General features: G+C 37.1%; 1 pseudogene across 1 annotated transcript; it reads left to right on the plus strand.

Annotated features, from left to right (window-relative positions):
* The first annotated feature begins 2,298 nt into the window (after positions 1–2,298).
* LOC309636411 (macrophage metalloelastase-like) lies at positions 2,299–22,679 on the plus strand (annotated as a pseudogene). Its single transcript has 5 exons — positions 2,299–7,479; positions 7,946–8,218; positions 8,754–8,901; positions 8,999–9,124; positions 11,974–22,679. The product of its transcript is annotated as a macrophage metalloelastase-like (transcript).
* The last annotated feature ends 1,560 nt before the right edge of the window (positions 22,680–24,239 follow it).

The following is a 24,239-nucleotide window of genomic DNA, read 5'->3' on the forward strand; positions in this document are numbered from 1 at the left end:
CCACTTTGTTGGGAAGAGTCCCTTGATTTCCCATCAGCTTTGTGCCATTATCTTGTTAATTAACCTAATGTTTTCATGAGTACCTGTAAGACCCATTAGGGGAAGCTAAGACCAAAAATTCAATTAGGCTTCTTGAATTGGTTTTTCTTTTTTTAAGGAAGTTCTTAAGATTAGCCATTACATTTCTTTGTATCCACCTTTTAATTTGATCTTCCCATAGGTACCAATAAAAAGGTTGTTTATGATGAGAGCTCTCTAAAAATTTACCAATTTTAAAGTTTTTTTCCAATTCAAAGGATCTGGTTATTGAAGAGCAGGATCTTAATAGCAATTCAGACCATAAGGCTTTTTATGGCTTAACCAAAGAAAAGAGGCATCCCATAAGATCCATAAAGTTTACTCACCAAAATAGCCTAGGAAAGCAAAGACCTTTGCTGCATAGTCAGTAAGGATGCTGTAGTGCCAACACGAACAAAGCAATAAGGTTGAGATGATAAAGGCCCCTTATGAATGGGACCGCTATGACAAACTCCCCTGATGGCTGGCATAGTCAGACAAAGAAGGCTTAGATACCAGTCACAAACCCAAGTTATTACCTGTACTTCTGACCTACTGCCTATTCTTGGATCCACAACCTATTTGGCTGCCTGCCAGATGTATGCTGCAGAAGGAAGTACATACGTCCTTTGGCTGGCAGAAACCAGAGACAATATGCTCACTGATCATAAAGCCAAGCACTCAGAACATGAACAAGATGAAAGGAAAAACCTCTTCTGATTTTTCTTATGTGCACATTAACAGCTTTAGCTAAGTCTTGGGTTTTGGGGGGCATTTAATTATTTCATAAATTTGCCCTAGATTACCCCTGATTTGAGTACATGCATAGAAAAGAGACTGCCTGCTGCAGAAATGTGGGCCATGCCTGTGCTAGGTCCAGTGGTATCAACTCCATGTTTTTATTATGATTCATTTAAAGTCAAACACCTATTGATTGATTGTCTAGTAATACTATTGCTTTGTGTTCTTTGAAGTCTCAAAAAGGGTCCACAATGATTGCTAAAACATAAAATTTATACACTTTGTGGAAAAGTGAGACAAAACATTTAGACAATTATACTTAAAGTATAATCATCATCATCATCATCATAACAACAACAACAACATAGTACACCCCCTATGTAGAAAGGATCATGTTAGGTAGCCTGTATATGTAGATTATATGAATCTTAGTGCAGCTGTGTCAGATATAATGCATCATATCCTTGTAGTGCTGCTGTGAAGTGAAGCCCAGTTCTTCATGACACAAAGAACCTATAGATCCCCCCATCATTCCCAGCATTGGCTCAGTTTAGGAAAAACCCCTCTCTTCTCAAACCATAGCCACTTTAGTGATTTAAGTGCTAGGAAAGAAGTCACAATGTGAATAATGTACTAGGGTCACAAATGTTGAGGCAAGAAACAGAGTTGGCTAGCAGCTTGAAGGAAAGTAGAGAAATAAAGGAAAAAATAATTCAGTGATTTAAAAATTCTCTTGCCTCACTCTTGAAAAGAACTATGCATATTCTCTTTGATTTGTTCTCGTCTTTCTAGCCATTGATTTATTTTCTCTGTGAGTTGATCTAACCTACAAACACGTTTGGTCAATCCTTTGTGAGAATGTCACTATTTTTCACTGACACAAAGTTCAACAGGCTTACCTCTATGATCTAAATAGTTCTATGATCTAAATAGTGTCTCTGAAATCCAGATCTCTTGGTTTTATGGATGTCTTCCAGAATATGTACTTTTTATCAGCCCTCTGGTGAAATGCCATGTCAGAACAGGCAGAACTGGTGGCATGGGTCACTTACTAACCCAGCAATGTAGAATATACACTACTATAGGACGTATATTCTCAGTGGGGGTGATATCACTCCCAGGTGGGTGGAAATTGGTTACTAGGGACAAAAGCATCTTTTTTTTTTTTTTAAACATCTTTATTGGAGTATAATTGCTTTACAATGGTGTGTTAGTTTCTGCTTTATAACAAAGTGAATCAGTTATACATATACATATGTTTCCATATCTCTTCCTCTTGCATCTCCCTCCCTCCCACCCTCCCTATCCCACCCCTCTAGGTGGTCACAAAGCACCGAGCTGATCTCCCTGTGCTATGCAGTTGCTTCCCACTAGCTATCTATTTTACCTTTGGTAGTGTATATATATCTATGCCACTCTCTCACCCTGTCACATCTTACCCCTCCCCCTCCCCATATCCTCAAGTCCATTCTCTAGTAGGTCTGTGTCTTTATTCCCGTCTTGCCACTAGGTTCTTCATGACCTTTATTTTCCCTTAGATTCCATATATATGTGTTAGCATACTGTATTTGTTTTTCTCTTCTGACTTACTTCACTCTGTATGACAGACTCTAACTCCATCCACCTCACTACAAATACCTCCATTTCATTCCTTTTTATGGCTGAGTAATATTCCATTGTATATATGTGCCACATCTTCTTTATCCATTCATCTGATGATGGACACTTAGGTTGCTTCCATGTCCTGGCTATTGTAAATAGAGCTGCAATGAACATTTTGGTACATGACTCTTTTTGAATTATGGTTTTCTCAGGGTATATGCCCAGTAGTGGGATTGCTGGGTCATATGGTAGTTCTATTTTTAGTTTTTTAAGGAACCTCCATACTGTTCTCCATAGTGGCTGTATCAATTTACATTCCCACCAACAGTGCAAGAGTGTTCCCTTTTCTCCACACCCTCTCCAGCATTTATTGTTTCTAGATTTTCAGCATCTTATTTTTTATGTATAAAGGACAGATATGCATACTGTACATAAACAGGTATATATCTCTGATATTGAAATTTCATAGGGGAAATGTCTAAATTGCCTCTTTTTGGGAGGCAATAATGAAAGAAATGTTGAGAAACACTGCTCTAGGTGTCACCAAAGAAAGAGAACCAACATTTATGAACAGGCTGTTAATGTGCCAGGCATAATGCTGAGCAGTTTCATGCATCATCTGTTTTAATCCTTCAAATGGTCACTTATGGATGAGGAAAACAAGCTTAAATACCTTGCCCAAAGCCACACAATTGGTAGGTAAGATTGCTGAAGTTTGAGGCCAAGTCTATTTCCAAAGCCTCGCTCTTCCCATTAAACCCAGCTTCAAAGTCAAACCAGTTCAGAGTTATCTGAGTCATTATCTCTACCCTTAGGCACTTACTTTGTTGTTGGAAAGCCCAGGAAAATAGACAATTGACTAACAATACATATGTGTATATCATCATGTTGTCTCTACCTTGGGATGTACACATAGGACGTCTGCTTCCTGTTGCATTTTTGTCTTATTTTATAGTTGTTTGAGGGAGAACCATTTGCTGGGGTAAGAAAAGGGACAAGAAAACGGAACCACTGCTACCATTACCTTCCCTATTTCCTCCCTCTACTTCTCTGGGCTGCACCCAGTGTGATCGACCTCACTCCCAAACCCTATACATTCCATGTTTTCACCAGTGTTCTGCACCTTCCCCCTTGGGAGGAATGTCATGGGGTTAGGGAACTCACTGACACAGTTGTGGGCTGAGAACTAGTTTGGAAGGCAGTGGGTTTCTAACCAGTTACTCCGATAATCTGCCTTATGGACAGCCATGTAGCAGTTCCATGTAGGGTCAAGTTCCAGTTGATTCTGGAAGAAGGTGGGAGAGGACTCTAAGAGCCATCTCCACCATCAACACGAGCACTTCTCCAGCCTGTTTGTTCTTCTTTGCTGGGTGTAGATGCACTTCTGGTTGAAAACGGTTATTTAGGCTAACTTTTCTCCTATATGGAAAAAGTTAGCTGGTCTAGGCCAACCATGGCATGACCAACATACAGAGACAGTGGTAAAAGGAGAAGGCAAAGAATGAACATTTATGGAGTTCTCATCATAGGAAAGTAGGTGCTTTAATGGATTATGTCATTTATTCTTTACAAAACTTCAATACTATTTCCATTTTACATATAAAGAAAATGAGGCATGGGAAAGTTAACGTGTCTAAGTCCATACAACTGGGTAGGGTGACTCTAAACATTATGCTTTTCAGAGGTGCTCTGGGCCAATTCCTGGGATCCTTGGCAACAAAGGTACCTTAGCAGCAGGACAATGCCCAGGCCAAGGCAGGGAAGAGATGTACAGAAGGTGAGTCTCAGAGAGAAGACCAGTACTGCCACTGCCCTGAGGATCCAGATTCATCTACAACATTCCCAGGACTATCTGGTTACTTCTGGCCCCTACAATGGCAAAGGGGACAACCTGACTTTAACTAAAAAGATTGAGGGTATTATAGTATCATTTTTATAGTGTATGCAGTAGTAAGTTACCCATAAAGAGATAGAAATCTGAAGAAAAATCAAAGTGATATGGGACAAAATAATGTATATTGTAGCAATAAGTCAGGAAAGTCAGGAGACCTCCCAGAGGTCTTATTAGGCAATTCACTTCCCTTTTCCAGACTCCCATTTCTTCATCCATAAAAGGAGAGGTTTAACTAGCTGAAGTTTTCTTCCTGCATGAACAGACTATTGGTGAAGAGGTCAGCTAAGGGATTTCTTTGTATATTTGGGGAACATTTCTCCTTCTTGGTCCTTACTGATGACCATGTTTTGATTTGCCTCTGTACCTCAAGCTTGACAACAACCAGCTGAAGGTGATTAAATCAGGGATATACCTTAGAATGTGCTGGTGTTTGTCAAGAAGGAAACAATATAATAGAGCTTTAGATACTTTTGGAAGCTTTGGGTTATAAAATCTGCCTTTTAATAAGGAAACTCAGTGCAAGTCCTCCCTTGTGAGGAACTCTGATCTAGGCTACTTTCTGCACTTTCATAGATATGCTCTTTTTCACCTAAAGCATTGCCAATGACCCCTTGATTATCACTTCACTCAGTGTGTCCCCTGGAAGCCATGTCTCTGATGGGACTCTCGGCTTCCATCCTGGGCCTAGATCATAATCTTATTGTAGCTCCTTCTACCACAGGAGATTGGTCTGGGCATGTAGCTGATCTCCTTTTCTCATCCTCATTACCAGCCTCTTTTAAATGTCTTACATAAGAGTGCAGTAAAGGAAGGAAGATACCAAATCACTGAATCTTTAAGGTGTGTCAGGCATTAGGCTATATAATTTCCCCTATAAGTTAAAATAATTCTTATAACAACTCGAGATAGCTGCTATTATTGTTCCAATTTTACAAATGAAGAAATTAAGTCTTAAAGGGATGGCAATGATTGCCCAAGGTCATAAAGTGATGGAGCTAAGATTCTAAAGCAGATCAACTTGACCCTAGACCCTCAGTTTACGACCACTGACTGCAATGTTCTCTGGCTTCCAAAGGGACCCAAATTACCCATATGGGACATCTGATGAGCAAAGACCCAGAGACCATTAAAATTAGGGTGTCACTTTCTACTTTTAGCAACCTGTCAGTGAGGACATTCTTTCACTTCCTTTGTATCTTGGGCAGCTTTAACCATGCATCTTACATCCTACACTTTCTAGACTTCTTGAAAGTCTTCCAAGAACCAGATTCTTTCCTGCTGTGTATAAGACCAGTTTTGTATGCTTTCAGAAAGGTTTAGGAGCACAGTCTCTTGTGTAATGATTGCTCCCATAAAGGAAGTTTACTACTGACGTCTTTAGGCCCTATTCTCCAACTAGATTCATTCACATATATTTATTGAGCACCTGCTAATTTTAAGGTAGTTTTAGGCACCAGGAATACAGTAGAGGACAACACTGACTGTCCCTGCCCTCACTGGGCATTGTTCTGCTGTTGGAGAAACAACCCCTCCCATATTTTCTAATAAATTCCATTTTCCATAATTTATAGCCAAACTGTCATACTCCTCTTATAATTCTCTAGTTAAATTCAATATTTGAAAGGATTACCTTACAATTCTTCTATGTTATCTTCCTTTTCATGAATCCTAGAGCCACATCTGGTTGCAAACTTACAGTGCATGATGTTGTCCTTTGAGGCCAAGGGGAAAAGAATAAATATTAATGAACACCTGTAGTATGTGCTGTACTTATTACACATCGCTTCATTTAATCATCATAAAAGCATGAGGAGGCAAAAGTTATCATTCTCATTTTCAGATGAAATATCTGAAAATCCTAGAGGTTAAATCACAGAGCTTGAAAAAGGCAGAGTATGGAGGTAGATACCAGGTACAATGCAGGGGACCCCCTTTCCTTCCTACTTAAGAAGGAAATCATTCACCTTGGAGCCTGAGCCTCAGGGAAATCCTGGGGAGCAGCCAGCATTTCCCAGGCCTTGAAGGCGGGTCAGAGCAATGATTGAATCATAACACACTGTTTTGTGCACCCCCCACCCCCCAGACTATTCATATAGAATCAGAAGGGAGCCCTATTTCTTGCATTTCTGTCTTTGTAATTTATTCCTTGAGTCTTAAATGCTTTCAGTCTTCAAACATTCTCTATTGAATGAGAGACAGATTCTGTGTTAATGGGACCATTAGGGAGGAGGCTGAGCTGATAGGGAGACAGATAGATTCCAGAGGCAAACTTTTGCTATCTCCCAAAGTTGAAGTGTTGACCTTCATGTTACCAACATGAAGGAGGAAAGGAAATTTGCCTCTGGAATCTCTCTACCCAGCTATGCAGTTGGGATTAGGCCTCAATTTAGATGCCTGAAAATCTCAAGTTATAGAAACAAGATCTAAGCCTGCACAATACAGAGAACAAACATCAAACATCATGATGTTATAAACTTTTCCTTTCTAAACATGGAATCTCTATATTACAGTTCTCTAGGGAGCTAAATTCAGCTTAGAGAGTATTCTTCTATTCTAACAAAAGAACTTTATCTAACTTCTTAAATTTAGTTTTTTAAAAAAAGCTTATTTCACTTATAATAAATATAAGGAAAGTATTATAGTGAAAGTTCAGATCCTGAACTTCCTAAAAATGTATTTTTAAGTTATTTTCATATTTTAGGTGCTTAATATTTCTCATATAATGGTTTATTTTATAAGGTAGATGGAAGTTGTGGCTTATTTATTTTGAAGAAATATACTCTGAGTTGTCTGAATGAAGGATGAGTTTGATGCTAATTGACCCATTGATGGGTTAGATATTAACTGACCCACTGTTGGTCCTAGAATAAGGTCATACATGTGTTTGCATTTGTTTGAGATAAATCAAAGGATGATATCAATTGTGAGTCATGCAAAGGATTTCGTATTTACAGAGCCTGGCCTAAGAGCTATATAAAGAGAGACATTTAAGGAACTTGTACTGAAAAGGAACAGGATAAATTGGGTTAAGCTGTTCAGAAGAGGTGTAGAATGAAGTTTCTTTTATTGATACTGGTTCTGCAGGTCACTGCTTCTGGAGCTGCTCCCCTGACTGACTATTCAAGCCCTGAAGAAAATGATGTGGTATTTGTTCAGGTAAGTATTGACGCTATAGAATTTATCTAGCCTGATTTTTGTCTTTAACATTTATTGCATTGACCAGTTTTATCTTGAAAAGTACTAGTTGAAAACTGCTTCGGGAGGCTATTTGCTTTTAGTATGGTTTTTTGATGTTGTTGTTTTATTTTTATATATTTATTTATTCATTTATATATGTATGTATGTATTTATTTATTTACTTACTTATTTATTTTTGCCAAAGAGGAATGTAAGAAAAAAGTGTCTGGGAAGAAGAAATTTTCCTCTACTTTTCTAGATTCTTCTGGCTGGTCTAAAAATTAAATTGACATGAGACAGATTAACAGGAGAAAAATCAAACAAAAGTTTAATAACATCTATATATGTGAGAGTTCAGGAAGAAAACTGAGTAACTCTCCCAAATGGCCAAAACCCTTGCCTTAAAAAGGCATCAGCGTGCATTTGAGTTATAAATACAGAGCTCCAACAGAAACCTTTCCACATAAAATAATGTATTAATAAATATATTTTTTTCCAGAGGTACTTGGTAACCTTTTATAGCCTTGAGATGGAAATAACTCCAATGACAAAAATGAAAGTCAATAGGAACTTCATGGAAGATAAAATCCAGGAAATGTAGCAGTTCTTGGGGCTAAAAGTGACTGGGCAACTGGACACATCTACTCTGGACATGATGCACAGACCTCGATGTGGAGTCCCCAATGTTCATAATTTCAGAGTAATGCCAGGGAGGCCAGTCTAGAAGAACCGTTTTATCACCTACAGGTATAACATCATAGCCAAGTATTTTTCTAATTTCCCCCAGGTCTACAGGAAACCTCCCTCAATTGCTAACACTATTCCTGTGTAAAATAGTGTCTCTAGAGGGAGGATTATTCACTCAATGGAGTTGTTGGGCTTATCAGTCCAGAGCAGAGTAGAAAGGCTGTAAATAAAAGGAGAATAAAGCTGAATCTATGATAAATAAGAGGCAAGAGAAAATTTTATAGACTATTTAGATGAATAAATGCAGAAGTCTGGGAGCAGGGACAAAAAACATGAGCTTCTACAAATGTAAATCCTTCATAATGATGACCTGTAAATCATAAATGAGTAGAAATCAAGTTAGATTCTGTTTAAGGACTAAGGTGTCCAAGGATACATATTTCTGTAGCTAATGAAGCAAGTTTTTCTCATCTGGCTTATTGATTTATGAAACGCTTCATTCTCAAATGATGTTAGCAGAAATGAAGTATTGTAATAAGACAAAATTAACACATGGTTTCCATGTATTTTTTTCTCTTTTGTTCTGCTGGTAAAGAATTAGCAATTACACTCCTGACATGAAGCCTGAGGATGTTGACTATGCCTTCCAGAACGTTTTCAAGTATGGAGTGATGTGACCCCCTTGAAATTCAGAAAGATTAATGCAGGCAAGGCTGACATCATGATACAATTTGCATTTGGAGGTAGAGAACTTGGACTTACCTCATCTGTTTCATCTGGCATGACCTATAGCATGTATAGATGTACTAATTTTCTTTTTCTTTTTTTTCTTTTAGTAAGTGCATGAAGACTTCAGTTCTTTTGATGGCAGAGGGGGAATCTTAGCCCATGCTTTTGGACCTGGACCTGGTATTGGAGGAGATGCACATTTTGATGAGGCTGAAATCTGGACTAAAAGCTACAAAGGTAGGTTCCCCAAACCCCAAAACAATAGGAAAATCCTAACAAATTCTAAGTTATATCCTGTGTTTGAAAGGCTACATTCTAAGAAAGGATTATAAGATAGGAAAACTTCTTCTGATTAAAATTTTTGCCACTAAATAAAAATTTAACACTGTTTCAATTTCACTGCCTATAAATGGAGCATATTGGACTAGATTATTTTAAAGGTCAGTTCTAAGAATCTATGAAGATAAACTAATTTATTAGTATAAATTCAGGAACCTTAAGAACAATAGTATGGAAAGAAAAAAGCCATTATCTAGGCAATCAATATTTGGCAGTACAATCCATAAACTTGAGCAAACACAGATACTAATTCTGTGTATGCCAACAATCCTAGGATAGAGGTGATCATTTGCATGATTCATTGTATGCTGACAATCTCTGTGATTCGTAGTGACACATAAAGATGAAATTATATTATAGAGAATTTAGAGATCCTTATAAAGAAACACAAGTTTATAAGGTCATGTAGTCGTTTGTGATTCTGGGATAAAATTTTCAGAATGCCCAGTTGATCATTTAGCAATGATCTTGTTAAAGATCAATGTAAATACCTGTGTGTATTTACAGAGGAGCTATAATTCATCATCCATCCCAGACAGTTGGGGGATAAGGGTAACTAGTATGCCCTGTTATTTGGAGAAGTCACCATCCACCGGAAAATTCAAACCATCATATCAGAAGCCTTCCTAATCTTTCTATCAGAAATTCTAGATTATATGACTGACTCATGTGGAAAGTAAATGAAGAGAAAGTCATCAAGAATATTCTCTACTTAGCATTCCCCCCTCTCTTGTCGATATTGCATGCATTGGATGGAGATATTTTTATAGACCAGAAAGGCTATTTGTTTTAGTCTGACACGTGGCCTAAGCTTATGAAATCCTTGATTGAGAAGTGAACTTTTTCATCCTCAAAAGACAAATGATGTAGGATTAGGTCCTTGCTGAGCCTCAAATCCTTAGTAGACATGTTAAATTTGTCTAAATTTTATCCAAGGGTATTTGGGGTTTGTAATCTCTTCATCTAACAGGAGAAACTTATTCTGGTTAGCCTCGCAGAATTTTTAAAATTCTAAAGAAACTTAGGAAAGTCATTTAATACAGATCTTTACAGATAGAGAAAAGAGAATGTTAGTGGTTACCTTGTGAAAAAGCTGGGACCAGAACATTTATTTCCTAGCTCTTATCTCAGCCCAGTGTATACTTTCTACTTGCCCATGTTGCCTTATTTTAATTTGTTTGATTCTAAACTTTCAAAAAATTAAATTATCTATGAAAATTCTAACTTAAAGTACTTATTCTCAGCCTAATTTTGACACAGTAAATTAAATGAACAAGTCCCACCATCTTTACTGAGCTTCTGTTAGGGTGTTAGGTGATGGGGGTGCTTGGATACAGAGATGAAAAAGACACAGTCCTTTCAGAAGCCCACAATCTAAAAGGAAAGAGAACACAAACAAAAATCCATTATTTTGAGATGAGAACCAATGGTGATCTTTTGTACAAAGTAGTATAGGAATTGGGAATAAGATAAATTCAGGTTTAGGCCAAATTGTAAAAGGTTTTGTTTACTCTTTCCAGTCTTATGCAGAGTGGAGAGAATCAGTGTTTGCTTCTTCTTTCTCGTTATCTGAGAGAAGCAAAAGCATCCCTGAGTTAGTTACTGGACCTGTGTGTTACAGGGAATGCTTGGAAGATTTGTGTTCGTAGACATCCCCCCAGAGAGGTGTGAACTCTTTGTTCACCTTGGGTTCTGGAGAGTATTTCAAGATCAGGCTCTGTAGCTAAGTGGTGTTTGACCCTGGGAATTTAGCTCTGAGCTTCAATTTTGCTATAGCAAAAGAAATACCAAAATGAATGCATTAGAATAGAATGCAGATTAAAAAAAATAACAGTCAGGAATTTTCAAATCTTCTGAGAATTAGGAAATTTGAGAGAAAGGACACCCTCCTGTCTCTTACCTACAAAGGTGCATCCTCTGAGACATATATTAAAAAAAATGAACAGGTATGACTATAACTTGGTATGTAAATATGTCTAAATTGTAAATATAGTCTCTTTGATTTCATTTAGAATCATGTATAGGAAAAGGATGAGCCAAGGAATTTTTAGAGCCAAGAAATTTGGATTTGAATCTTGGCTCAAACTCTAATTTGGTCAGTTAATCTTACTGATACTGTGTCCTCATTGGAAAATAGAGAACACGATGGCTTTCTTTGGGTTGTATAAGGCTTAGACATAATGTGGTGTATTTCTCAGTGACTCATAGTACCTGGAATTTAATATGGCCTTAGATTTGGGTTTTGTAAAGGATGGTTACTAAAGACTTTTCTATATCCAGTGAAACTTGATTAAGAGTAAAAGCAGAACGGGTCATGTGGGTTGAGAATTATTTAGAAGCAATGAACCCAGCTGTGAGTTATTCCAGAAATTTAAAAAATAGAACATATTTCATTTGTCTGATAGTGCACTGGTCCTTAACCAGAGGCAATTTTGCCCCAAGAGGGCATTAAAAATGTGTGGAGACATTTTTTTGGTTGTCAAAACTAGAAGGGGAGTGGTGCTACTTAAATTTAATGGTAAAACCAGAGATTTATAAATATCTGTAATGCACAGGACAGCCCTGACAGCAAAGAATTATCTGGCCTATAATGTGCCAAGGTTGAAAAAACTTGTGCATGAAGGAGGGGAAATAAGTAAAGTATTGCCAAATGTTTCCCTTTTCATTGTGTTAGATGTTGTGTCATTATTTTCTAGATGTCAATATATTTTGCTGTTCTTTCCCTCTTCTGATTGGTTTCCTCTTAGGCACAAACTTGTTCCTAGTTGCTGTTCATGCGTTTGGTCATTCCTTGGGTCTTGGCCATTCCAATGATCCAAAGGCCATAATGTTCCCCACCTACAGATATACTGACTACAACACATTTCACCTCTCTGCTGATGACATACATGGCTTTCAGTCTCTCTGTGGTGAGTTGAACTTCTTTACTATTTTGCCAAATAAAGATACTCATTCATGAATAATTTCATACTATCATCTGCATTTGGATAAAACTTTAACATCTATCTTCTCTTTGAGGGTTTGAGTCCTATAGAAACTTGGAGTAAATGAGTGAACTGTTTAGGTCCTTGGTTTTCTTATGGGTGAAGTTTAAACCCTTTCAGGAAGAGCCTTTCAGGAGAGAATAAGGTGGGTTTTGTGATTCATAATCATGAAATGTCAAGCTTAGTGTCATGAAATCCATTTTCTGATGCAGTTTCTGCTGGTTATTTCTCTGCTCAGGTACAATGAGAGGAGACAATCCATGGACCCCAGTTATCCCAAATTGATTATCACATACTTCCCAGGAATTGGCGCTAAAGTTGATTCAGTCTTCTATTACAACAGTAAGTAGATTAGGAAACCATGAAAATACTAGAAATTCCTTTTTAAAATACTGAACTGATCATAAAGCCTCTAAGATCAGAGAACAGGGATCCAAATTAGAAAAGAAAGGACTCTTCAGTTCTCCATAGGGCCACAGAGAGAAAATCCACTATGTGTCTAGCTCAGAATAGGTGGGCTAGAAGAAAGAGTTAGGTGGAACCAATGGTGTATTTCTGCTAGGGTGGTCTATCAGACAGGGAGAATATGATTATTGCCACTTCCATGTGTCTGAGTCTCTGGAATTTCCGATCACATCAAGCTGCACAGTACATGTGAGTGAGCATATAGCAGTCAAGATTCAGGCAAGCAGGAGTCTTCTGTATGCTTTTATATCTTGAGTTCTTTACCTTCCTTTCAGTCCCTTCCACCCTTCATGGGCTCTCATGGATTGGGGCTGAGAGTGGGATGAAAGAAGCTTGAGTTTGTTTGAGTTTGTGTTTATGAATGTCTTCAAGCAAGGTCAGCATAAGCAAAATTGCTTGGGCCAAGATATTTTGGGTTTTATTCCCACCCTCGTGTCTTGTTTACTTTCCCCATCAAGGCTTCTATGTACCCTACCTGAGTCCACTCTCCTCTCTTCCACTCTGAGTTCTCCACCTGGATTGTGACTTTTCAAAAACATTTTTATTTTAAGAGTCGGCTTTAAAGACCAAACAACCTTCTCAATAAGGTTAATGAAGATATTTATGGTGAAATGACTAGAAGTAGGAAGCTATCTGGGGGCAGGATACCTAGCCAAGGGACCCAACGTTTATAATCTTGAATTGGACTTTATCTAATCTAGATAACCTATAAAAACACAGATCTGTTATCTTTCTTTTTTTAAAAGAAATACAAGCAGCTAATTAAACTATTTATTTGTTTTCATTTTTAGGACACTACTATTTCTTCCAAGGATCTAACGTACTTGAATATGATGTCCTATCCCATCATATCACCAGAAGGCTGAAAAGCAATACCAAGCTATGTTGTTAGGAGTGATATAATTAATGGTGTTTGTCAATTCACATCTGTTTAACAAGTACTTATTGCATATTTGCTATGTGCCCAGTACCATTACATGGTGATATGTATCATAAGATAAGGTAAAATCTATGGGCCATAGATAAATGATTATATAGGTAAGTGATTATATAAAATACATAATAAGATTCTTCAAATTTGAAAACCCTCATTGTCGATTTTTACTGGACTCTACTACTAAGTCTGAAAAGAGACACCTTCAAAGGCCAAAAGAATATCTTGTTTCCTAACATCCTTGAACTGAGAAATTATAATTATTTCTCTGGCTTAAATAAATCAAGAAATGATTAGTTTCTATAACAATTAAATGTTTCAGTAAGGGTATCATTTTAGTTATTTTGGAGTAAAAACAGACTATACTTAGAATTTTTAAAATGATAATTAATGGAAGTAATATATAAGTAAATTATATAATTATGGTGATAATGTAATTTTATTCTATTGTCAGTGTTGATTTTTCTAATATCTTTTATAATATATATATTTTGCTCAAATCAAAACTTTGAAAGTGTTTGGTTTTTAGGAATTTTTTTCTTGAAAAACAGAATATGTTTTGAAAATAATTCTGGACTTACTCCTAAATAAAACAAGCCTCTACGTTGCTGTACCAAAGGGTGAATAAGAGATAAGGCAATCAGAAAAAGGAAAAAGTTATATTTGTTTTGGCCACTTGTCTTAGACCACCTGCATCCTTGGTCTCAAGTCCAGACAGCATTCTCCAGACTACATACAACCCCAAGGACACCTTCAGTGTATGACCACAAGCCTGGAGAGAAGAAGGAATGAAATGGGAACTTCCCATTCCAGTAAAATTTTCATCACAGCTCATGTCAATTTCCTCCATGACCTTGACACACATTCTCCCTCTCTGGATTACACACATATTAAGGCTTTCACTGATAACTTATGGGTCTGTAGAATGCTTGTAGTTTTCTATGTATTTTCACACCATTGTTGATTGATATACCCAAGATCCAAGAAATGGTCAAGCCCATTTCAGCTCAAATGATCTTTTTTGACTAGTGCAATAAACTGAGATCAGGGAAAATATGAGGATCAGAAAGAATCAGAAAGATAGGGATGGAGAGTGTGGGCCTTCATAGGTTAGACCCATTCTCACATATGTGCTCCTTCAGTATAATAATACAAGAGTTGCCTTTACAAGGATTAGGGTCAAGTTACCCTTGGAAGAAATGTTATTTCTCCACGGAAAGAGGTGGGATCTATACAGAATAAGCATTACAGAAATTGAAAGGAGTCCCCTGGAGTCTGTTGATGAATACTAAGCTGCATATACACCACCAAGGGCTATGGACTGAACAATTCCCAGCGATAACACAGGGCTTGGAGCGGTTTGAGTTCCACCCAGCAAGAGTGTCAAGGTATTGAACACCTAGGGCAATCGGTAAAGTTCCCTTAATAAGAAGGCTCAATTAGCCCTAGAGTAAAGGCTACACTAAATCCACCCTAAAAAGCTTAAAATAAAACTTTGGAAAGATCAAAGTGATCTGGAAATTACTTAATACCTGCCAAAATTAAATTAAACAATTTTTAAAGGGAAAATGAAAAATCTAAGCACCTAGCAGCATAATATTCACAATGTCTAACCTGCAATAAAATGCACTGGACATGCTAAAAGGTAGCAAAATGTGACCCATAATAAGCACAACAATTAGTCAATAGAAACTGATGCAGAAATGACAAATGATGAAATTAGCAGAAAAAGGACTTTTAAAAAAGGTATAAATATTTTCAAAGATTTAGTGGAAAACAGGGACATAATACAGAGAGAAATGAAAGATATGAAAAAGAAGCAAATGGTTTTAGAGCTGAAAAATGCAAATTTTCATTTGATTCATATTCAAATCTGACTTGTCATGTTCTTAGTTTCTTATTGATTGCTCATTTTTGTGATTCTATCTTTTATTTATTTATACCTTAAATTCGTTGTTGTTATAGTCTGGATTGATAATTAAAATATCCAAACACCTTGTGGGTTTAAATCTGTTATTTGCTGTTTCTATTGACTTTCAGTCCTAGAGCTTGTTTCCTTGTGTATTAGGTGAACTTTGATTGTGAGCTCAATTTTTAAAAATCTTAATTTTCAATAATCTAGAAGGTCTAAAAAGGGCATACTTTTTTCTTAAGAATATTGGTATATTGGCTTCTATTAGGAAGTCAGGGGACTTTTCTCATTTGGAACTACTTTGCCCCTTTTCTAGGATTTGTGGCAAGAGCCTTAAATGCAGACTTTCCACCTTACAGACTGCTCGAAATTTAGTATTCTCAAGGTCCTTCTGATAAAAGCATTTGACTTTGGGGAATTTCCTCTTTTTTCCCCATTTGTTCTTGGCTAGCTGCTCACTCATCCTTAATCTAGCTTCAGCTCACTCTGTATGAGTGTATGTGTGCACACGCATGTTTGTGGGGGAACTAGGAAAGCTCTGGAGATTTCCATTATCTTCTATAAGCCCAGGAAAGCATTGAAAAGTAGGTTTTAAGACCGAAGTTGTTTTACAGTGAAATGACCCTTTGGAATACATCATCTGCTATACTGCAGGAAGTGAAGGTGTGGCTTCTCTCTTGACTTGTTGCAAATATCTTGGAAGGCAGAGTTGTGGGCAGTGACTGGTTGTACAAAGACCATGATATTGATGAGTTAGAAAATTTGCACTGCGACTCATTATGTGATCCTCAGCAAATTAGTTGACCTCTTTGAACCTCAGGGAAAATACTATATGCCTCTTAGGTATGTTCTGAGAATTGACATAAGTGAAGCCTCTAGCACTTAGTAGGCACTCCACTGAAGCTTATCTCTTGCCATCTCAACTTCCTCTTGACCCAGAGTTCCCCAGTTTTGTTGCTTTTCTCCCCAACAGGTATGTTTACATCTCAGTAGATACTCTGCCCCATGTGGGTCCTCTTCCATTTTTTCCATATTTCCCTCATTCCCAACTACTAAAGACCATCCAAAGTTACAAATACAGTCACCTAATTTTTGCCAGCACTATAAATATGTAATTGTTACAAATAATAATGTTTATTAACTGTCTAGAAATTTATATATACATTTCTGTTACATATACCAAGCTCAAAGGTGAGACATTTTCCCCCCCGAGGACTCTTAGTTTATTTAACTAAAATATAGTTGACATACAAATTATGTTAGTTTCAGGTGTACTACATAGTGATTTGACATTTGCATACATTATGAAATAATATTCACATTAAGTTTATTTTATTTTTTTTTTGGTTTTTTTTAATTGGAGTATAATTGCTTTACAATGCTGTGTTAGTTTCTGCTGTACAGTGAAGTGAATCAGCTATATGTATATGTATACATATATCCCCTCCATCTTGGACCTCTCTCTTCCACCCCCACCCCCACCCCCACCCAACTAGGTCATCACAGAGCCCCAAGCTGAGATTCCTGTTCTTTATAGTATGTTCCCGCTAGCTGTCTATTTTACGCATGGTAGTGTATATATGTCAATCCTAATCTCCCAATTCGTCCCACCATCTCCTTCCCCCATGAGTCCACATGTCCATTCTCTACATCTACGTCTCTATTCCTGACCTGAAAATAGGTTAATCTGTACCATCTTTCTAGATTCCACATATGTTCCTTAATATATGATATTTGTTTTTCTCTTTCTGGCTTACATCACTCTGTATGACAGACTCTATGTCCATCCATATCTCTACAAATGACCCAATTTCGTTCCTTTCTATGGCAAGGTAATATTCCATTGTATATATGTACCACATCTTCTTTATCCATTCATCTGTCGTTGAACATTTAGATTAGTTCCATGACGTGGCTATTGCAAATAGTGCTGCAGTGAACATTGGGGTGCATGTGTCTTTTTGAATTATGGTTCTCTTTGGGTATATGCCCAGTAGTGGTATTGCTGGGTCATATGGTAGTGCTATTTTTAGTTTATTAAGGAACCTCCATACTGTTCTCCACAGTGGCTGTATCAATTTACATTCCCACCAAGAGTGCAAAAGGGTCTTCTTTTCTCCACACCCTCTCCGGTATTTATTGCTTGTAGTTTTTTTGATGATGGCCATTCTGACCGGTGTGAGGTGATATCTCATTGCAGTTTTGATTTGCATTTCTCTAATAATTAGTGATGTTGAGCATCTTTTCATGTGCCTCTTGGCCATCTCTATGTCTTCTTCAGTGAAGTGTCTGTTTAGCTCTTCTGCCCATTTTTTAATTGCATTGTTTGTTTTTTTGATATTAAGCTCCATGAGATATTTGTATATTTTGAAGATTAATCCTTTTCCTGTTGCTTCATTTGCAAATATTTTCTCCCATTCTGAGGGTTGTCTTTTCATCTTGTTTATGGTTTCCTTTGCTGTGCAAAAGCTTTTAAGTTTCTATAGGTCCTGTTTATTTTAGTTTTAATTTTTATTACTCTAGGAGGTGGGTCAAAAAATATCTTGCTGTGTTTTAAGTTAAAAAAGTGTTTTTCCTATGTTTTCCTCTAAGAGTTTTATAGTGTCCAGTCTTACATTTAGGTCTTTAATCCATTTGAAGTTTACTTTTGTGTATGATGTTAGGTAGTGTCCTAATTACATTCATTTACATGTAGCTATTCAGTTTTCCCAGCACCACTTATTGAAGAGGCTGTCTTTTCTCCATTGTATGTTCTTGCCACTGTTGTTATAAATTAGGTGACCATATGTGCATGGGTTTATCTCTGGGCTTTCCATCCTGTTCCATTGATCTATATTTCTGTTTTTGTGCCAGTACCATACTGTCTTGATTGCTGTAGCTTTGTAGTATAGTCTGAAGTCAGGGAACCTGATTCCTCCAGCTCCATTTTTCTTTCTCAAGATTGTTTTGGCTATTCAGAGTCTTTTTTGTTTCCATACAAACTGTAAAATTTTTTGATCTAATTCTGTGAAGAACGCCATTGGTAATTTGATAGGGATTCCATTGAATCTGTAGATTGCTTTGGGTAGTATAGTCATTTTCACAATATTGATTCTTCCATTCCAAGAACATGGTATATTTCTCCAACTGTTTATGCCATGTTTGCTTTCTTTCATCAGTGTTTTATAGTTTTCTGAGTACAGGTCTTTTGCCTCCTTAATTAGGTTTATTCTAGGTATATTATTCTTTTTGTTGGGATGGTGAATGGGATTGTTTCCTTAATTTCTCTTTCTGATCTGTTGTTAGTGTATAGGAATGCAAGATATTTCTGTGCATTAATTTTGTATCCTGCAACTTTACCAAATTCATTGATTAGCTCTAGTAGTTTTGTGGTGACATGTTTAGGATTTTCTATGTATGCTATCATGTCATTGGCAAACAATGACAGTTTTACTTCTTCTTTTCCAATTTGTATTTCCTTTTTTCCTTTCGCTTCTCTGATTTCTGTGGCTAGGACTTCCAAAACTATTTTGAATAAGAGTTGCAAGAGTGGACATCCTTGTCTTGTTCTTGATCTTAGAGGAAATGCTTTCAGTTTTTCACCATTGAGAATGATGTTGCTGTTTTGTCATATATAGCTTTTATTATATTGAGGTAGGTTCCCTCTATGCACACTTTCTGGAGAGTTTTTATCATAAATGGGTATTGAATTTTGTCAAAATTTTTTCTGCATCTATTGAGATGATCATAGGGCTTTTATTCTTTAATTTGTTAATATGGGGTATCACACTGATAGCTTTGTGTATATCAAAGAATTTTTGCATTCCTGGTATAAATCCCACTTGATCTTGGTGTATGACCTTTTAATGTGTTGTTGGATTCTATTTCCTAGTATTTTGTTGAGGATTTTGCATTTGTGTTTATCAGTGATATTGGTTTGTAATTTTCTTTTTTGTAATATCTTTGTCTGGTTTTGGTATCAGGGTGATAGTGGCCTCGTAGAATGAATTTGGGAGTGTTCCTCTCTCTACAATTTTTTGGAAGAGTTTGAGAAGGATAGGTGTTAGCTGTTCTCTAAGTGTTTGGTAGAATTCAGATGGTCTGTGAAGCCATTTAGTCCTGGACTTTCGTTTGTTGGAAGTTTTTAAATTACAGTTTCAATTTCATTACTTGTGATAGGTCTGTTTATATTTTCTAATTCTTCCTGGTTCAGTCTTGGGAAGTTGTACCTTTCCAAGAATTTGTCCACTTCTTTGAGGTTGTCCATTTTATTAGCATATAATTGCTTGTAGTAGTCTCTTATGATCCTTTGAGTTTCTGTGGTGTCCGTTGTAACTTCTTCTTCATTTCTAATCTTATTGATTTGCATCTTCTCCCTTCTTTTTCTTGATGAGTCTGGCTAAAGGCTCATCAATTTTGTTTATCTTCTCAAAGAACCAACTTTTAATTTTATTGATCTTTGCTATTGTTTTCTTCATTTCTATTTCATTTATTTCTGTTCTGATCTTTATGATTTCCTTCCTTTTACTGACTATGCGTTTTCTTTGTTCTTCTTTCTCTAGTTGCTTTAGGTGTAAGGTTAGATTATTTGAGATTTTGCTTGTTTCTTGAAGTGACATTTAATTGCTATAAACTTCCCTCTTAGAACTGCTTTTGCTGAGTCCCGTAGATTTTGGGTCATCATGGTTTTGGTGTCATTTGTTTCTGTGTATGTTTTAATTTCTTCTTTGATTTCTTCAGTGATCTCTTGATTATTTAGTAGTGCACTGTTTAGCCTCCATGTATTTGTGTTTTTTACAGTTTTTTTCCTGTATTTGATTTCTAATCTCATAGCGTTGTGGTCAGAAAAGATGCTTGATACGATTTCAATTTTCTTAAATTTTCTGAGGCTTGATTTGTGACCCAAGATGTGCTCTCTCCTGGAGAATGCTCTGTGTGCACTTGAGAAGAAAATGTAATCTGCTGTTTTTGGATGGAATGTCCCATAAATATCAGTTAAATGTATCTGGTCTATTGTGTCATTTTAAGCTTGTATTTCCTTATTTATTTTTTTGTTTGGATAATGTGTCCATTGGTGTAAATGGGGTGTTCAAGTTCCCCACTCTTATTGTGTTACTGTCAATTTCCCCTTTTATGGTTGTTAGCATTTTCCTTATGTACTGAGGTGCTCCTATGTTAGGTGCATAAATATTTATAATTGTTGTATCTTCTTCTTGGATTTATCCCTTGATTAATCCAAATGTCCTTCCTTATCTCTTGTAGCAGGAGTGTCCTGCCTTATCTCTTTTAACAGTCTTTATTTAAAGTCTATTTTATCTGATAAGAGTATTGTTACTCCAGCTTTCTTTTGATTTCCATTTGCATGGAATATCTTTTTACAACCTCTCCTCTCACTTTCAGTCTGTACGTGTCCCTTGGTCTGAAGGGGGTCTCTTGTAGACTGCATATATATGGGTCTAGTTTTTGTATCCCTTCAGCCAGTCTGTGTCTTTTGGTTGGAGCATTTAATCCATTACATTCAAGGTTATTATCAGTATGTATGTTTCTATTACCATTCTCTTAATTGTTTTGGGTTTGTTTTTGTGGGTCTTTTTCTTCTCTTGTGTTTCCTACCTAGGGAAGTTTCTTTAGGATTTGTTGTAAATCTGGTTTGGTGGTGCTGCATTCTCTTAGCTTTTGCTTGTCTGTAAAACTTTTGATTTCTCTGTCAAATCTGAATGAGATCCTTGCTGGGCAGAGTAATCTTGGTTATAGGTTTTTCTCTTTCATCACTTTAAGTCTATCCTGCCACTCCCTTTTGGCGTTCAGAATTTCTGCAGAAAAATCAGCTGATAACCTTATGGGGGATCCCTTGTGTGTTATTTTTTGCTTTTCCCTTGCTGCTTTTATTATTTTTTCTTTGAATTTAATTTTTGTTAGTTTGATTAATATGTGTCTTGGTGTTTCTCCTAGGTTTTATCCTGTATGGGACTCTCTGTGCTTCCTGGACTTGGTGGCTGTTTCCTTTCCCATGTTAGGGAAGTTTCATCTATAATCTCTTTGAATATTTTCTCAGACCATTTCTTTTTCTCTTCTTCTTCTGGGACCTCTGTAATTCTAATGTTGGTGCATTTAATGTTGTCCCAGAGGTCTCTGAGATTGTCTTCAATTCTTTTCATTCTTTTTTCTTTATTCTGCTCCTCAGCAGTTATTTTCACCATTCTGTCTTCCAGCTCACTTATTCATTCTTCAGTCTCAGTTATTCTGTTATTGATTCCTTCTAGTGTATTTTTCATTTCAGTTATTGTGTTGTTCATCTTTCTTTCTTTGTTCTTTAGTTCTTCTAGATCTTTGTTAAACATTTCTTGTATTTTCTGGATCCATGCCTCCATTCTGTTTCTGAGATTCTGGATCATCTTTACTATCATTACTCTGAATTTATTTTTCAGATAGGTTGTCTATTTCCTCTTCATTTATTTGGTCTTTTAGGTTTTTACCTTGCTCCTTCAGCTGTAACATATTTTTTGGTTGTCTCTCTTTTTTATTTTTTTGATGGGTGGGTTTGTGATCCTGTCTTACTGGTTGTTTGGCCTGACGTTTCCAGCACTGGAGTTTGCAGTCTGGAGAAAGACCCAGAGCCGGGTCTTGGTGCCGAGATGAGAACCTCCAGGAGACCTCACTCTGATGAATATTTCCTGGGGTGTGAGGTTCTCTGTTAGTCCACTGGTTCTGACTCGGAGCTCCCACCATAGAAACTCAGGCCTGTCCCCCAGCTCATGAACCTAGATCCTGCAAGCTGTGCAGGGTAGCAAAGAAGAAAGAAAAAAAGGAGAACAATAACAAAGAGTAAAAAATAAAATAAGATTAGAAAACTAACAGATATGTTAGAAAAAGTAAAAATACAGATGAAACTACAACCAGAATGTAAAACAGAACCACAATAGCAAAAAGAGGAAAAAAATAAAAGTCTGGAAAAGGCCTTAGCTGTGGGGGGCGGGGCTTAGGAAGGGGAGGGGTTTAGACAGCGAGCAGATGCCTATGCTTAGGTCCCATGCAGCCGGAAAAGGACCTTGGGGGGTGGGAGCAGGGCATAGGCACAGCACGGCCAGAGGGGCCCAGGGGTGCCTCTGACCTCAAGGGTGGAAGACAAGGTCTGGCATCCCAGCAGGCTCCCTGGACCTGAGTGGGTGGGGGGAATGCTAGGTGTGTTCCCCTGGATCCTCCAATCTTGGAGGGTCCCTCCCTTTTCGCCTCTCCTCTTCTTCCCCTGTTCCTTCCTATGCCCCTAGGACCAATGTGGCCAAAGAGGGGCCCAGAAGGTGGAGGACCCAGCCCATGACCCCAGCAGGCTTACTTGGGCCCAATTGGGCAGGGGAAATGCTAGGCATACTCCCCCTGATCCTCCAAGCCCCCGAGGGTCTGTCCAGGTGTGGGAAGCCCTCCCCTCTCCCAGCCACCCCTCAGGGGTGCCAGTCCCATCCGGACTCCACTTCTCCTCCCCCTTCACTCCCCCCCACATCCTACCTGGTCGCTCAGGGGTTCCTCCTGTCTCCTTGGGTGTAGAGGTCCCCCACCAGTGTCTGGCAGGTGCTCTAGTTGTGGGGAGACGTGAACTCTGTGTTCTCCCACCCCACCATCTTGACTCCATCCCCACAATAAGTTTAATAACATCTGTCCCCATACAAAACTATGACAACATTATTTACCATATTCCTTATGCTGTATATTACATCCCATTGGTTTATTTACTTTATAAGTGGAGGTTTGTACCTTTTAATCCTCTTCACCTATTTCACCCACTGCACCAAATATCTCCAATCTGCTAAACACCTATTTGTTATTGTATCTATGAGTCTGTTCTCATTTTGTTTTGTTTCTTGGTTTGTTTGATTTTCAGATCCACATGTAAGTGAGATTATACAGTATTTGTCTTTTTTTGTCTGATTTATTTCACTTAGCATAATACCTTCTACATCCATCCATGTTATCAAAAATAGCACAATTTCACTTTTTATGGATGAGTAATATTCCGATGTATATATATATACAACAACTTCCTTATCCATTCATCTGTCGACAAAAATATTGTTCCACACTTGCCTATTGTAAATAATGCTGCAATAAACATTGGTGTGCATGTATCTTTTTGAACTAGCATTTTTGTTACATTTATCATCAGTTATTTTATTTTTTATTTTTTAATTTAAGTATAGTTAATTTACAATATTTTGTTAGTTTCAGGTGTACAAAACAGTGATTCAGTTATATATATATTATATATATTCTTTTTTTTCAATTCTTTTCCATTATATTCAACTATATTGAAAATAGTTCCCTGTGCTATACGGTAAGTCCTTGTTATTTATCTATTTTATGTATGATAGTTTGTACCTGTTAATTCCATACTCCTAATTTATTTCTCCCCTGCCTTCCCCTCTGGTAACCATAAATTTGTTTTCTATGTCAGTGAGTCTATTACTGTTTTGTAAATAAGTTCATTTGTACTATTTTTTACATCACACATATAAGTGATATCATAAAATATTTGTATTTCCTTGTCTGGCTTACTTCACTTAGTATGATAATCTCTAGGTCTATCCATGCAATTGTCAATGTTTCATTCTTTTTTATGGCTAAGTAATATTCCATTGTGTGTGTGTGTGTGTGTGTGTGTGTATATGTATATATACCACTATCCTTTATCTATTCATCTCTTGATGGACACTTAGGTTGTTTCCATGTCTTGGCTCTTGTAAATAG

This window comes from Balaenoptera physalus (assembly GCF_965194825.1).
Source record: "Balaenoptera physalus genome assembly, chromosome: 10".
NCBI classification, from domain to species: Eukaryota; Metazoa; Chordata; class Mammalia; order Artiodactyla; family Balaenopteridae; genus Balaenoptera; species Balaenoptera physalus.